We start from the raw sequence: 16,387 nt of genomic DNA, 5'->3' as shown, positions 1-16,387 counted from the left end.
TGAGGCTGGAGTGTAGTGGCTGCAGCTTCAAACTCCTGAGCTAGGACAATCTCCCCACCTCCGCCTCCTGAGTAGCTGGGATGACAGCCCACACCACCATGCTTGGCTATTTTAACGTTATTTTTAGAGAAAGGATCTCATTATGCTTGTTGCTCAGGCTGGTCTCAAACTCCTGGCCTCAAGCAATTGTTTCTAAAAGCCACTTTAATTCATCTGGCAGATAAGTATCTTAATCATTTTTTTGAAGTGGAGTAGAATAATAGTGGGGTTGGTTTAAGTATTTTTTTCTGTCTCTGACCAAAACACAGCCCAGTATGTAAAAAAAAAATTTCTTGTACTGGTACCAAGTTGAAAACACAATTTAAATATATCGAATGTGCCAGTGAACCAACTCAAAGACAATATGGAAGGTTGACGTTTTATGCTGATGCATCCAGTGGCAGAACATGAAATGATTTGGTCTCCTGGAGACAAAATTACTTAGGGGTTGCAGAATATTCCTAAACCAATCTTTTCTTTTACTTGTCAAGTGTTTACAACTCTTAGAATTTAAATACCTGGAGCTGTCATAAAGTGTTTATAATCACCGTAAACATGTACTACTACAGCTAATTTCTCTTTTCCAATATTCTAAAGCTGCTTCATAGACTTCCTTTTCCTATTTGGTCATTGACGCCATTGGAGTTTAAAAGTTTGTGATCCCTGCATGTTATATAATGCTAAGCAACTATTTATTACGTTGTTTCACTGTTTCCTTTTAACTAATTTAACCTGTGGTTTTCACATTACATAAACAAAGCTCTGCTCTACAGTATTTCCAGTATCAATCTTTTAAGTTTTATTTAAAGTTTACTCCATGTCATTTCTTGGAAACCATTTTCATAAATAAAAATGAAATATATGCACTGCAAAAATAACTCCAATATAGAAAGTGTATACACAATACAACTAAATAGCAAAAACATGAACGTGAATTTCCACACTTTAAATTTGTCTCATCTAAATGCTTTAGAACAGTGGTTCTGAACCTGAGCAATTTTGCCCCTCGAGTATATTTGCTGTGTCTGGAGACATTGTGATGTTACGACTGGGAGTAGAATGCTACTGACATGTGCTGAGTAGATACCAGGGATGATCCTAAGATTCTACAACGCCTGCTTCACAGACATGGTAGAGACGGCTCCTCTACCCCATCTTAATAAAGATTTCTCCGCCAACAAATGTTCATGCTGCGATGAAGAAAGCCTGTCACAGAGCACCTAATATGAAGCTCTTTACTACATTTGCCAAATGTATGATCCTGTGCACTGCTCTTTGGAAAAACCAAAGGAAACTAAAAATTCTTTTCTTGAAGGACCATTTATGCAAGAAGAGTAAACAAATACGAAAGACGCAATAATTCTTTATAAACCACATAGTTACGTTGAACTAGTCAAGCAGATTTAGCCTTCAAGAGCAGGACACCAAATATCAAGAAACTTAAATTGCACGTTGTTTCCCTTGGTAAGAAGAGACTCCTGTTGATACTGGGTTAGCTGCTCAGCACTGCTGCATTGTTGCAGCCACCTGTGCCTCTGACTCAGGGACTCAAGGCTATTGCTGCCCCTTCCTGCAAGGAGAATGACAGCACAGGGGGAAGAGGCAGTGTGGTCCTGTTCGTGCTAGTAGTAACCTTTCCCTTTAATCAAGAAAAACATGAATCTTTACTGGAAACATCCAGTCTACTTCTGGTTACCTGTGAGTGGTCAGAAGTGCACTGCATAAGGAGCATGGGGAAGCAATTAGTTAGATTTTTAACCACAATAGTGCAGTAACAGTGCAGAAAATAGTTGAAACTCTATTGAGTTGGTCACTGAGAAGTTTCTACTACAAATACATATATTCATTCTATAGTTTACAGAAGAAACTGAGAGTGTTGCTTTCAACTGAAAAAGAATGGAGATCTGAATTATATTTAAATGTTTATCTAAAAAGGGTGGCACAATTGATAAAAGTTAACTCACTTCCCACATAAGAATTGCAGAGTGAAAGCTTGGCAAATTTGCAATCATGGAGAATATTTATGGCTTTGTTCTTAATCTGAAGCAAAAAGAAAAGTGTGAAAATATATATTGAAACGCTACATATTTACTTTAAAATGAGTCTGGGAATTAACTTAGTCAACGCATCTCTCAAGTAATATTTTTGTTTTTCCCTTATAAGCTCTACAAAACCAATTATTTTTAAATGAAACTTAAATAATTGTGATTGATAATTAATTTGTAGTTACCAATGTGAATACATTACATAGTTGTTTTTTTTTTTTTTTTTATTCAAACCAACCAACAGAAATCTCAGAAAGTCCTTGGGAAGCAAGTATATATATATATATATATATATATATATATATATATATATATATCGTTCCAGAAGCCCTTTGCTTCTAAGAACTAACAAAGCCTTATTTCTGTATTTTGCTGTACATTATTTTCCTGTTTTCTATGTCTCAGAACAAACGTCTCATCCCCAAATCCCACTAACATAGGTTTCGTCTCCATGGAAAAGCAGCTGTAATGACTCAAAGAAAAATCAAGAAAGAAGATGATAAAGGTCATAACCACTCAGGATTCTTATTCCCGCAGGCAATAGAGATTCTGTAATATCAATCAAAGCTCCCTGAGAAGGCTCACCTTACTGATGTCTTCTTTGGCGTTGCTATGGCCTTTGTTGCTAGGGAACCACGCAGTCCAAATGATTTTCTGAAGAAATGGCCTGCTATTGGTACTGAGTCATGACCTGAGACTAGCAGTAACATTATTTTATACTTCACAGAGGCTACCAACCCATGCTCTTCTTTCAACATCAGCTACATGAAAAAAAAAAAAATCAGGAAAGGGAAAGTCAATTTGACATGGCCTCAAGTAAGGGATCTTTGTACCATGATGTTAAAATATTTTATATTTTTAGCACTGTCAATCCCTGTAAATCTTGTTAAGAAACAATGCCATAGTCAGAGATTCTTTGAAATAGTACTTGTGCCAAGAAGGTAAGATACCTCTTCTCATTACATTACCTAAAGGATTCTTTAATTAAAACCAAGAAGTGAAAAATAAAGATATACATATAATTATTTATTTTACAAAGATTTTAAGTAACACTTGTTGATTATAGATCCACTTTAACTATAAGAATGCTTTCATTTCTACTCCGTAAAGTTTTAAAATGGAATGCTGCTTTTTAAAAAAAATTTGCCTTCTAATTTAACTGATTTCTCAAAAGAAATATGATTCTATCTCATGATTTGTATTTCACTATGAAATTATCCATTGTGTGTTCTTTCTTCGGTAGGAAAATGATCATAACCATAATAGGTCATTAGGACCTCATCACCTGATAAGCAGTATTTAAAATACTGTAACAAATCTGGCAGTACTGAAACTCATGAACTTTTTCATATATGCCATGAATCTCAATTAATAATTCTTCAAATTTGAATACATTTAATGATTTTTAAATGCCATTTTACATCATACTTAACGAAATAATGTGATAGACCAAGATACTCTGACTTAAAAGCATCTGCCTTGAGAGCCCCTTAGTTTTATTTGGGTTTCTACAAACAGGGACACTTTTAATAAACAAGACCATAAATGTACAATAGGAAAGAGTAAGGTTTTCCTCTGTTTTCACTGTTTCAAAAATAAGGGAAGTAATCCTGCAAATCATGGGTATTTAATAACTTTATTTTATTAAAAAGTAGATATTTGATGGCTATAAAGGGTTTATGTCACATATAGAGATTAAACATGATAGCACAAAAGCTTGAGGAATAATAGAATTATATTGCCTTTCATAACATTTTTATATTATAAGTGAAGGGGTGCAATTACTTTTTATATATTTTAAGTTATGGGGTACACGTGCAGATCATGCAGGATTGTTACAGAGGTATACACGTGCCACGGTGGATTGCTGCATCCAACCCCCGTCATGTAAATTAGGTATTTCTCCTAATGTTATCTCTCCCCAATCCCCTGCTATCCCACCCCACAACAGACCCCAGTGTGTGATGCTCCCCTCCCTGTGTCCATGTGTTCTCATTGTTCAACAACCACTTATGAGTGAGAACATGCACTGTTTGCTTGTCTGTTCTTATGTCAGTTTGCTGAGAATAATGGTTTCCAGCTTCATCCATGTCCCTGCAAAGGACATGAACTCATCTTTTTTATGGCTGCATAGTATTCCATGGTGTATATATGCCACATTTTCTTTATCCAGTCTATCACTGATAGTTATTAGGGTTGGTTCCAAGTCATTGCTGTTGTGCATATTGCTGCAAAAAATATATGTGTACATGTGTCTTCATAGTAGATTGATTTATAATCCTTTGGGTACATACCCAGTAATGGGTTGCTGGGTCAAATGGCATTTCTGTTTCTAGATCCTTAAGGAATTGCCACACATTCTTCCACAATGGTTGAACTAATTTACACTCCGACCAACAGTGTAAAAGCGTTCCTATTTCTCCACATCATCAAGAGGAAGGATATTTTCAATTCAATTCAGTTTTAGAATGAATTAGTGATGTATATGTACAAAATTAAGCAGGTGAAAGCTTTGGTAATTAATAATTATACATATATATTTATTGCACTTTAGGTTCTGGGGTACATGTGCAGAACACACAGGATTGCTGCATAGGTACCTACATGGCAATGTGGTTTGCTGCCTACATCCCCCCATCACCTATATCTGGCATTTCTCCCCATGTTATCCCTCCCCAACCTTCCTACCCCCTTCTGTCCATCCCCTATACTCCCCTCCAACAGACCCCAGGGTGTGATGCTCCCCTCCCTGTGTCCATGTGTTCTCATTGTTCAACACCTGCCTATGAGTGAGAGCATGTGGTGTTTCATTTTCTGTTCTTGTGTCAGTTTGCTGAAAATGATGGTTTCTAGCTTCATCCACGTATAATATAGTTGAAAAACTAATCAAAGATCAGGGAGAAATATCAGAGTAGCTCTGTTATACCTTTCAAAATTTTAGCACATGAATAAAGTTTAACAATAATAAATATGCTAAGTATTGTTAAATTGTTGAAATTATGTGCTTCAAAACAGATTAAAGTTGTTCAATAAGAAGAAATAGTTCCTGTTTTTTTTTGTTTACATTGTTGTTTTTAATGTATTTTTTGTTTTCTTCTTTCAGATACTCTTTTCTTTTCAAATATTCTAAAATAATTTAAGAAGTGTATGTTTTTCCAAAGGAATGTGAATTGAATAATGAAAAGAAATATATATATTTAGTAATTTAAAGGAGTTTATATTTGTGAAAAATAATGACAATGAAGCCTGGGGAAACAAAACTACTCTCAATAGAAGTTTAATATGAATGTGTTTGTGATGTAAATATTTTGTTATGAATTATATAAATATTATGACGTAGGTAAGTCAGAGGAAGCCTAAACAAAATATTTTTGACTAATAATAGTTTTGAATCATAAGAATTTTTAAAAATCCATACTGATTTTACAGACATATATTTATTTTTTTTAGTTTTACTAACTTTTAAATTAATAGCAATTTTACCACCACATGTACTGTATAAATTAATGTAGAATATGAGAGTTTTAAAATACTGTCATTAAACATGAATTAGGTGATCTTTCTTCTGACATATTAGCTTAGAAAAGTGTACTCTAAATGTATTACCTAAGGTAACTTTGAAATTGATCCCCAACATTTAGGTTCAACTGTGAAGTCGTTTCTGTTTTTTAAATTTTCTCTTACTCTTACTTTGCTTTGTTAATTTTCATCTAAATTTAATTTCTCCAGTGAAACTAATCAAATTCTCAAGTTAGATACTAATAAAAATGTGCTAATAGAGCAGGCAGGATTTCTAATTTGTCATGCAGTGCCCTTTATGTAACAAACCTCATTCTTTTTTTTTATACAAATCACATGGATGGAAAAATATCACCAAAAATTATTTGTATGGCAGAAATGCTAAATATGCATATTCTGTGAAATAAATTAATGGCCCTTATTTTTTATTTTAATTTTTATCACTATGGGTTATTTTGTATTCTAAAACCCTGATTCATAAAATGGGTAAAAATAGTGTTTTTGGTCAATTTTGCACGACTTTTTTTGTGTAGAGCGTGTGTTACCGCGAAACAATTTTATGTTAATATTATGATACAAATATCCACTCTGCTGTTTACCACAGAAGAATCATTTTTAGAGATATTAAGTACTAACAAGTAGTTCTTTTGAACATTTCTGGTTATCTGGGTGATGTCAGAAGAGAATAATCAGGCAAAAAAAGAAATTTTTCTTTTTCCAATCAGTTACTATAGAAAAAGAACGGCCTTCATCTATAGATTAACTAAAGTATATTGACCTTTAAAAGAGATTCTATTTCTGTTTCACATGCTAATGGAGCCCACTTCTCTCCCATTTTGGGGGGAAATCCCTAAAGAAGGAAGCAACTATCACCTTTTTCTCATTTTTATTCCTAGTACGGGATGAATTTCAGTTTAAATCTTTACTTGGCATTTAGCATAGGTTGACTTGATTTCTACATTCTTGTCTTTATGAACCCAGAGTGTCTTGTCCTTTCAATCCCTGTCTCTATATCTCTCTCTCTCTCTGTCACACACACACACACACACACGCACCCCTGAAATTAAAACTGAAACACACTCACATAAGGCATTTTCATTTGCAAGCCCATTTAGAGGTTGTAAAGATGGACCAACTGTCCTTATTGGTTTTTTCAACCAGCTGGAGATCCAATTATTAGGAACGTAAATATGCACCATATATAGATGAGATAGAGAGGCATCTATAGATTTGTGTAAATGTAGATATTAGAAATATTAGAAAAAATATCTGTGCCGGGCAAGGTGGCTCACGCCTGTAAGCCCAACACTTTAGGAGGCCGAGGTGGGCGGAACATGAGGTCAAGAGATAGAAACCATACTGGCCAACATGGGGAAACCTGGTCTTTACTAAAAAAGACAAAATTAGGTGGATGTGGTGGCACGTGCCTGTAGTCCCAGCTGCTAGAGCAGCTGAAGCAGGAGAAGCGCTTAAACCCAGGAGGTGGAGGTAGCAGTGAGCCAAGATCCTGCCACTGCACACCGGCCTGGTGACAGAGTGAGACACTGCCTCCAAAAAAAAAAAAGAAAAGAAAAGAAAAGAAAATTGTACTAATATTTTTGTGACAGAAAAATTTTAAAAAGGAATCATAAAGTGACTATACAAACATTTTTTTAAAATTTATAAAATTATCTTTTTCTAATTCCCAGGCATTTTTTTAATGCCTTGTTTGATGATACTTATGCATGCACGCCATATACAGATATATTTCCCTGTGGTTACTTTCCTGAAAAAGCAAATTGTGTCAGCAGGGGTAAATATAATGATTTGCTAATGTTTTATACTAAAAATTATTTTATGATACATGTTTTATAGAATATTCAAATGTGTATTGATTATATATTTTTATTTCTTTGCTTTTCAATTATTTTAGAGTCATGCATATTAACTACATTAATTTATGGTAAACTTAGTATCTTATACATTTTTGGTATTTATATAATATGTATGCATACACACTCATATATATATATCTGTGGGTTTAGTATATAAATGCATCATGTGTGCTAATAACTTTATGTGCATATTGGATTTTTAAAATTCTACGAAGTATTATTATTCCTATCTTACAAAGAAGGAATAATAACCAGCCAACCTTTCTTACAGAAGAAATATTTCATTTATGTTATTAGGTATGACTGTCAAGCACATAGTCTTTCTATGCTGCTTCATTCACCTCAATAGAAAATAATAATCGCTAGAAAACACACATAATAGGAATTATTTCCATGGATATACATTCCTCTTCTGCATGTTATTTTATTCTCTAATTTATGTATATTTACTACCTTTAATTTATAATATTTAATATACATTGAAGAGAGTTTCTTTTCCATTCAGATGTGTCAGACTCACTGTGAAATTGCTGCATAAGCATTCCATTGTGTGACCACAGTATAATCCATTTAAGTATCTCAAACTAATGCCTCTTTGCAGTGTTTCCAATCTTGCTATCATAAGCAGTGCCTTAATAAATACTCTTATTCACAGTTATTTTGGCATATGTGCTAGCGCATTTGCAGAATGAAGTCCTGAATGAGTAATTTCTTGTGTAAATTATTTACGCATATATATTGATATATAGGACCAAACTATCATCCATAAATGCTATAACAATTAAATTTTCCCAACACTATTTGAGCAGGACAGCTTGTTCATATTCTGGCAACTATGTACTAGCAAAGCTCTTGAAAATCTTAGTCAATGTGAAATTTAAAAAAGAAGGGAATACCTTCCCATTTTAGATTGAATAATAAATATCATACATAACAAATAAGGAAGAATCTAAGTAAAACTTCTTTATGAATTTCAGATGTTGTAGCTATTGCTGTGAAACCTCCAAGCTATGTGGCATGGATGAAATCATAAAGTTATGTTAGCAGCATTCAGAAATTTAGCAGATAAGATCTAACACATAAAGGTATTGTACTTAGGCTTTATAGAGGTAATTTTTATGATTTTTAAATTTTACATAGCATAAATTAATGTTAAAAATATATTTTACAACATGCTATTAGTAAGTAACAGAATAGTATTTTGATTGATTTAGAAAACACTAACAGGTGATATATTTAGGATATTTCTTTGTTCCTTTCTACTAAGTTGTATAGTAACTTAGTGACTCTATTATACTAAAAAAAAACAGCAAACACTTTCATGCTATTGTCTTGACAACAAAACTATTCATAATCATTGAAATAATGGATTTTAGTTCCCCAAGATGTTTGAAGCTACTTACATATGAAGGGTTGACAGGAACTGTGACTCTAGCTTTAGAATCAACTTCCCAGGAGATAAGGTCTCAGTGCAGTGATGGGAAAAGAAGTAACTTTAGGTTTACACCAAACAGAAATTTCTTCAGTGAGAAATTTGCTCTTATTTACAAATCCTTAGATACAACCTTGACTATAGAGCTTTTTAAAAAAACTATTTACTATTGATTTTTATGGTAATTTACACACAATACTCATAGTTTTTAACTTACAGTCATGTTAGAAAGTGAAATTAACTCCGTATCTCTACTTTGAAGATAGTATTTTGGAAAGCTTTAGGGAATTATTTTACAGAGTTTCAATTATTGTCTTTTAGTTCAGTCATCAAATGATACTCTTAAATGTATGCAAATATAAATAATCAAATGCTGCCCAATACTCTATCCAAACAAAAGCAAAAATGCTATTTATTTACTATTAAAAAATGACAGAAATTCTGGTACATACTAACTCTTGTTTTCTTATTCTATAGTAAATATGTAAAAATAGTATTTTTAACTAAATATTATAAAATAATGCAAGATGTTAATACAGTCTACTGATTTTATTATTTTCACCTATTTCATTTTATTTTATTATGAACAATTTTAGTAAAAATTGTATTTTGTTTGGTTAGAGCATAAAATATTTCAAAATTTATTAAGCAACCATTGAATGACTTAAAACAACGACAAATAGAATATTTGGGGACTTTGTTTATCTAAAAATGTGTACACATGAAAACAGGTAGAAAATATGATTGAGTAATACTGGCCTATATTACATCTATGAAAGTAAATGTTACACAAATGTGTCTACAACCTATAGGTTTACATTACATATGCACATAGACAGAACTTAAAATAAGCTATTGAATATGTTGTTGCATAAAAACTGTATTTGAGACTTACATTGCAAACAAAGGCTGAATTTTTTTCTCTGTTAAAATAAAAAACATGAAGTTACTTTCTAATGCTACTATATAGTTTCAAAGGATTTTAAATGAAATTTCCTTGTATTAAATATTACTTTAAATTAGAAAATCTCTTTCTGTAATTAGGTAAGTAGTAAAATTATATTTTATGAACAATTATAAGTAAAAACAAAAGATTCAATCAAATTGTAAAACAGAAGTTGAGATTTAAACAGAATATGTAGAAGTAGACTTTAATATTATTTATATATATGTTAAATAATTCAACTGTTATTCTCAATTCAGGGGTATAAATGCAGGTTGATTACATAGTTATATGATGTGATGCTGAGTACAGATAATCCAATCACCCAAATAGTGAGCAGACAATATGATTCGGCTTGTCCCCACCCAAATCTCATCTTGAATTGTAACTCCCCAAATTCCCATGAGTCATGGGAAGAACCTGGTGAGAGGTGATTGAATTAGGAGGAAAGGTCATTCCTGAGCTGTTCTTATGATAGTGAGTGAGTCTCATGAGAGCTGATGGTTTTAAAAATGGGAGTTCCCCTGCACAAGCTTGCTCTTTGCCTGCTGCAATCCCTGTAAGAGGTGACTTGCTCTTCCATGTCTTCTGCCATGATTGCGAGGCCTCCCCAGCCATGTGGAACTGTAAGTTCATAAACCTTTTTCTTTTGTAAATTGCTCAGTCTTGAGTATGTTTTATCAGTAGCATAGACATGGACAAATATAGCATCCAACAGGTAGTTTTACAGGCAATGTCTCCTTCTCTCTCTCCTTCATTTAATAGTCCCCAGTGACTACTGTCCCCATCTGTATATAACTGTGTACTCAATGTTTAGCTTCCACTTATTATTACTTTTTTTAAAGAGCACCAATCCACATGTATTTATTGACTTTTCATTAGTTTAAATCCTTGAGGGGTCAGCATCACTCGGATTCTGTGTCCAACGGCCTTAGCAGGAAGGTGGCTTCGGAACTTGGCACGAACCATGCTGCTGTTTCCATGGGCCCGAGTCACCTTGCCCCAGATCACTCTGCTATTGTTTGCTTTGCCACCAGGACTCGCTGTGTTGTTCTTTGCTTTGTATATACATGAGCACATCTCTTGCCCAAATAGAATTCTGTTTCATCTCGGGCATAAACACCTTCGGTTTTAAGAAGAGCTGTGCGCTCCCTTTGGTTCCGGAGACCCCACCTATAGCCGGCAAAAATAACCTTGGACCACAGCCTTCCAGACATAGTTCCTTGTGTAAGTCCTGTTCCCAGCAGGCCCCCACATTTCAGCAGCAGGTGCCTCTCTACCCTCCACAAGTGCCCGGCTTCCAGTTATAAGTGAAAACTTGCAGAATTTGGTTTTCTATTTTTGTATTAATACACTTAGGATAATCACCTCCACCTTCATCCATGTTGCTGCAAATAACATGATTTTACTCTTTTTTATGGCTGCATATATTCTGCGATGTATATGTATCACTTCTTTAATCCAGTCCAATGCTGACATGCGCATTAATTGATTTCATGTCCTTAGTATTGTGAGTGCAGCAATGAACATATAAGTGAATGCATCTTTTTTGTTGAACGCTTTATTTCCCACAATAAATGTAATGGAATTCCTGGGTTGAATGGTAGCACTTGCTTTTTGTTCTTTGAGAGATCTCCAAACAGCTTTCCATAGTGGGTGAATTAATTGACATTCTCACCAAAAGTATATAAGCATTTCTTTTTCTCTGCATCCTTGCCAGCATCTGTTATTTTGTTTTTGACTTTTTAGTAATAGCCATTCTGACTGGTTGAATTTATTCATTTAATCTAACTAAAATTTTGTATTATTTGACCATCATTTCCCAAACCTCCTATCCCTGAGTCTCTGAGAACCATGATTCTACTTTGGTTCTGTGAGTTCTACTTTTTGATTCTACTTAAAGGTAAAATTATGTGATACTTATTCTTCTGTGCCTGGCTGTCTTCCTTGTATGTGTGTGTGTGTGTGTGTGTGTGTGTGTGTGTGTGTATATATGTGTGTGTGTGTGTGTGCGTGTGTGTGTGTATTTATATATTATATTTATATGTAAAGAAATTTATAAAGAAGTTTCTTTATAATTCCATCTGCTGCTAGACATGGCTTAATTCCATGTCTTTGGTGAATAATGCTGAAATAGGAATGAAGGTTCAGATACCTCTTTGACATACTGACTTCATTCCCTTTGTATATATACCTAGAATTATTAGATCATATAATTCTATTTTTACTTTTGAGTAACATACATAATGTTTTCTTTTATGGTCTTTTAAAATTTTTTTCTCATAAATGTTTTATAGCTTTGAGCATACAGGTCTGCCACCCCATCATTAAATTTATTTGTATATATTATATTTTGTAGTTAATATAAACATGATTGGGTTCTTGATTCCTTTTCTTTCTTTTCTTTCTTTCTTTCTTTTTTTTTTTTTTTTTTTTTTTTTTGCATAGATCCTTGTTAGTGGATAAAATAATACAGAGTTTTGTATGGCAATTCTGTATCCTGTAACTTTACTGAATTCACTTATAACTGAATTTATTGACGGAAATTATGTTGCTTATTCTACCACATTTTCTTGATATCTTGGTTTATAATTTTTTTTGTCTGGGTGTTTTATTTTGTTCTAGTTAAATTTTGTTTGGGTTTGCCATTTTATACTTGATTTCTAGGAAGAAAAAAAGACAGGTTAAATTTAGAACCCCCATATTCAAAGTAGACATAAGCCTAACTTTACAAGTTTAAACTAGGAGGAGATAAAACATACAATTTAAAAATTGTATTGAGATGATAATATTTTTAAATTACTATTGTAATGAGTCCTTTACTGTTAAATCAAATGCTATCATCTAACTATCTAAAATATTTTCATATCTGAGTTTCTTATTCTAAAAGAAGCCATAATATATGGGTATTTTGATATCTAGCACTGCAAAAGTAAAAAATTATGCTTTATAACATATCTTTATTGGATTATGTATAGGGTAATTACATCATAGATTTTGAAATTAATCTCAGCATGTTCAGAGGAGACCTTGCATAACCCTCCTGAATTCCAACTGTGTCACTCACACAGCTTATCAGAAGGAATTATTCTTGTGTAAGTTTGCATGAGACACACCACAGATTCAGGATACTTCTACATTTCTCTAGAATGAAAACATCTGAAACTCATTCTCCTAGTAATAATAGAATTTCAGTCTGACTCACTCAGTTCTCTAATAATTCACGGTGTCATAAATTTGTTGATTGAATTCAGTAGGTTTATAAACAATGTAAAAGAAACTGGCTCCAAAAGAGACTTAACGTTTGGCCATGGTCTCTGTCACAAAGCAGCTAGCATTTTCCAGAGTTGGGATAGTGATAAAACAAAATAACCATGAAAATAATGGCCTATGTCTCATATGTGTAAATAAACTGATACTTAAAGTAGTTTAAACAAAGTATAATAGTCTGTTAATCACATGTGGCAGACACCATTACTCAAAAATTCTAAGAATACATTAACAACCTGATTAAATAATTCAGTGGTTACTCATTGGACTAAAAGGCCCTAAGGTTCATTTCTTTCCATCTTTATGTGCCAGGTTACTGCAGAAGACAACCAGGCTCAGTGCAAACATGAAGCAAGGAATCAATTTCCTTTCTCTAAGAAAAATGCCCACAAAATATTTATACTTACTTACAAACTTAGCCAAAAGAATAGCAGTATAAAAAGCAAAACAGTGGATCCTTTTTTTAGTAGCACAATGGAGAAGGAGAAAATTCCATTCTATAGAACTAACCAGGTCTAGAAAAACATATTTAATCAAAGAAAAAAGGGTAAGTAAAAATAAAGAAATTTTAACATCATTTTTAATGTAAGTACTTTATTATAAAAAAAATCCCTTGTTTCTAATAACTACATAATACTAGGAATGAAAGACAAGGAATGTTAGAATTGCAGAAGTAAACCTTTGATATTAAGCTATACCCAATATCTATTACATCATAACAAATCCAACATAATTCTGAAAATTGTTTCTATATCAAATACAATTATTCATTTTATATAAGACACTGTATTTCTTAAAAACAAATTTGCATTGGGTTCCATTTTAATTTTTAATTCCATTTATACAGTTTAATTTTCATTTTTACTAAGCCTTATCCTTGAAAATAAATTCATTATATACTTATTGAATAAAAGATAATAGAGTAAATGCTTAATGTTTAGATATTTAAAAGACTTCAGTAATTACTTTTAATATGCTAGTAAAAGCCAACAGATAATAGGTGTGATTGGAACCACCATATTTATGAAATTCTCTAAAATATACTGGCTTTCATTGAGCTTACATTAAATATGAGATTTTTAAATATAGAAAGTTATTGTAAAATATACACAGAAAGTTAAATGTCAAGGTAAAGGAGTGAACTTATGAACTGACAATGTATTATGTTAAACACACTTCTGCATGTTTTAATTACATTTCCTGATTCAACAGATAAGTAGGAAATAAATATTTTAAATCAGGATTAATAATAAAACCCTCTGGTATTGAGTGCTAAGCACAATTCAGAAAATATATATATTTATGTATGACTATTTATAATACTCTCCATTTAATCTCCTTCAGATTTCTAAGGACATAAAAATAATGCTTTAAGCAACACTGGACTCTAGATATTAACTACTTTGCATTTTTAATTTTGCCAGTAAACGGAAAGGAACATAAAGCAGATAAATCATTGGTGAAATCTGTCACACTATAAGTGATCAATTAAATAAAATTCCTTTTTGCTTCTATGGTTTATTGCCTTATTACAGATACCTTCCTGACATTAAATATTTTTATTTTCACCTTATAAATAAATGTGCTGATTGCTAGTTTCAGCCTGAACACATAAAGAGCTTACAATTTCCTGTTCTTACAAGAAATAGCTGACTGTTTTTGGACCCATTCAATAACCAGGGTGATACAGCAAACCACTGTTCCCAAAATCTGAAAAGACAGGAGCATCTGGTATATACAACTACATATACATATAGTTATATTAATAGAAATATATAAATAAATGTAAATTAATAATTTTTATGAAGTTTGGTAGTGTCTATTAAATTTTAAAACACTTTGGCCTAGAAATTTTCCTTCTATGAATTTATCAAAGAAATGCAATACTAACAATAAGTTGCAGTTTCTAGGATATTTACCAAAGTACATTATATATCAAAGAGAAAAACATAATTAGAAGATGTTTAATGTTCCAAAAATGATTTAGTTCTATGGTTATTAATCTGGAAAATAGTTGTATTTTAAACTAAAGAATCAAATTTCAAAAATAAAATGTATAGCCAATCCCATTTTATAGAAATACAGTGTGGAAATAAATGAACAGAGCATATACATTTACTTTATTTTTAATTGACACATTATAATTATACATATTTACAGGTTACAATTTGATATTTTGATCTATATATATATATATCTTCTAATGATGAAATGTTAAAAGTGGCACATCTATCACTTCAAACATTGATCATTTCTTTGTTGTAGAAATATATAAAATCCACTGTTTACCTATTCAAGACATAAAATACCTTATTTATTTTTTTACTATTATCACCCTATTATGCATTAAGCATGAATGCTTGTTCTTTGTTTTTAAATTGTGACATTGTAACTGTTAATCATCTTCCTCTGTCTCCCCTACCTGGCCCTCCTCAGTCTCTGGTAATTACTGTTCTATTACTTCTATGACAGTAATTATTTTAGATTTTGCATAAGAATGAGAACATATGGTATTTGTCCTTCCATGTCTGACTCATTCTGCTTAACTATATGTCCTCCAGTTTCATCTTTGTTGTTGCAAATGCCAAAATTCCATTTTTCAATGGAATAGTTTTGTTGTTTATACACCACAATTTCTTTATTTGTTTATTATATTAACACAGGTTAATTCCATGTCTTGAATATTGTGAACAGTGTAACAATAAATATAGGACTGCAGGTATTTCTTCAACATACTGATTTTATCACCTTTCAATATATACCCTGTAATGAGATTTCAGAATCATATGTAATTCTGTTTATTTTTTAACTTCTATAGTATTTTTTATAATTGCTACAATTATTTACATTTTCACCAACACCATACTATGGCTCCCTTTTCTTTCCATCCTCACCAACACTTATTATGTTTTCTCTTTTGAATAATATTCAGAAAATTACTAAAATATAAATAATCTAGTTTTAACTCTAATTCTAAACCATGATTATTGTGAATTTATATAATTAATTTGAGGCATAAGGATACTTTCAAATGTAAATATAAAGAGTTACAATTGGAAAGATATGCTCAAATATGAACTATACTTTGGTATATACACTAATGATTAACATGTTAAATGTCTGTGTACTTGGACAAGGATTTGCCTTGTCATTCAGCCAAAATGATCTGAGGATGGATTGTAGGCCAGATACTACATAACATAATATTTTCTTTAGAATATACATTTTATTCTTTGGTGTTAAATAGTTTAGTAAATTATGTTAC

At 32.1% G+C, this 16,387-nt stretch overlaps 1 pseudogene; it reads right to left on the bottom strand.

Annotated features, from left to right (window-relative positions):
* Window positions 1-10,716: 10,716 nt before the first annotated feature.
* On the bottom strand, window positions 10,717-11,101 carry LOC100385314 (large ribosomal subunit protein eL33 pseudogene; annotated as a pseudogene).
* Window positions 11,102-16,387: the final 5,286 nt, after the last annotated feature.

The sequence above is a fragment of the Callithrix jacchus genome, chromosome 21 (genome assembly GCF_049354715.1).
Source record: "Callithrix jacchus isolate 240 chromosome 21, calJac240_pri, whole genome shotgun sequence".
Classification (NCBI taxonomy): domain Eukaryota; kingdom Metazoa; phylum Chordata; class Mammalia; order Primates; family Cebidae; genus Callithrix; species Callithrix jacchus.
The sequence above is the reverse complement of the archived record's forward strand: the minus strand, read 5'-3'. Positions and strand labels throughout refer to the sequence as shown.